This window comes from Gekko japonicus, unplaced genomic scaffold (genome assembly GCF_001447785.1).
Source record: "Gekko japonicus isolate JY-2015 unplaced genomic scaffold, Gekko_japonicus_V1.1 scaffold2255, whole genome shotgun sequence".
Lineage (NCBI taxonomy): Eukaryota > Metazoa > Chordata > Lepidosauria > Squamata > Gekkonidae > Gekko > Gekko japonicus.
The window spans coordinates 16035-17718 of record NW_015169852.1 but is presented as its reverse complement, the minus strand read 5'-3'; the positions used below and the strand labels follow the sequence as shown (position 1 = coordinate 17718).

At 49.3% G+C, this 1684-nt stretch overlaps 1 pseudogene; it reads left to right on the top strand.

The window, feature by feature from the left end:
- The window catches only part of LOC107115616, a 29157-nt pseudogene that overhangs the window by 21665 nt on the left and 5808 nt on the right, over nucleotides 1–1684 (top strand).

Below are 1684 nucleotides of genomic sequence, written 5' to 3'. Positions count from 1 at the left end.
AAAGGAAGGCAAATCGTGGTGCAGCTATTAGCCATGGTGAATGAACTTTTGGTCGTATCCAGCAGTGATGCTGTGGCCTTTGGAGTTCCAGGGTCCACAGAGATCATTTCAAGTCTCACAGAAGGGTTGGCAGCATTTATAACACCCCGAGGCTCATGGGTATTTGAGGTGCTTCTCTTCCACCTCTCCCACGCCTGACTAAAAATCATTACGGGGTTTCTGGAGCATAAAGAAGACACGGTGTCACAGCCCTGGAAACAGGGATGTGTGAAGAGGAATTCAAAGAAGCAAAGGAAACAGGAACTTGAGGGTAACGTTCATCCTTCCAATTTTGTCTCCCTTGCAGGCAGTGAAGAGATGTTGTCAAGCTGTCGTCTTTTCAGAGGAGTGGAAACGGCTGCTCCACCTCTGGCCCAGGTAGGGGGGGAAGACTGGGGGATAGTCAGGTCCCCCCTCCTTTCTCAAGGAGGTTTTTGGTCCTGCTGACCGAGGAGAGACAGACCCTGAACCCCACTCTCATGACACATACCAAGCTCTGTATCCTGCACCCTCCCAGAATGCCCCTGTGGAGAGTGCAGCCTCTGCTGGGACTGAACTCTGACGAGGGAATCTGCTTCTCCTTTCAGCCTCCCTTTTCCTTTGAGGAGGTGGCCGTGTATTTCACCGAGGCCGAGTGGGCCTTGCTGGATCCGGGCCAGAGAGCTCTCTACAGGGACGTCATGCGGGAGAACTACAGGATCGTGGCCTCTCTGGGTAAGGGTCTTTCATAGGTGCCCAAGGTGCAACTTGCTGCCAATGGGACGATGCATGAATCAAAATACTGAAAAGCGACATGTGGTTGTGAGGACTGCCCAGCTACCCTCCCCACCCCCCGCTGGGGACCTCAGGGAGGTGGGGCTGACAGTGAAAACGATGGCTCAGCGTGGCCAGTGTGGTGGCTCCCACCCAAGCCAGAGAGGGTGTCCTGGCCTGTGGCCGAGGCGGGGCTGAGAGGCCCTCAGGAAGACTCTGGAAGGGACCAGATCCCAATTTCTCAGTTGCCAACCTTGACAACACGCCCTTCCTCAAGACAGGAGTATTGTCATCAGCTCTAACTGTGATCTGGAAAGGATCCCTCTCCCTGTGGAAGCCTTGATCCGTTTGCCCCTGTGACCCCTGCCCGACCGAGCCCCTCCTACCTGAAACAGACCAGTAGAACTCAAGTAAAAACGGTGGAATGGCTAGCATTTTAATATTATGTTTGATTGTAACAATGTCTTATATTAATGTATTATTGTCTATTAGGAATTGTATTAAGTAATTAATTGTGTTTTATGTATTATTAGCACTTTTATTCTGTGGTAAGCCCCCTTGAGCCGGCCTAGGCCGGGAAGGCAGGATAAAAATCAATAAAATCAATCGATAAATGAAATCAATCAATAAATACAGTGGTTTCTGGGCTTAGACCATGACTACGCTTCCATCCTTCCAGAAGAAATGTTTCTTCTTCCTTGGATTTCTTTCCTTCCCCATTTGTGTCTTATGGTTTCTGGTTGTATTTATGTTGGATTTTAATAGTATTTATATATAGTTTTTATAGAAGCCACCCTGAGGCTGCCTTGGCGGGAAGGGCAGGGTATAAATTGAGTGTATAAACAGATAAATATAGGGAATGATCTCTCTCCCTCTCCTCCTGTTTCCCTTC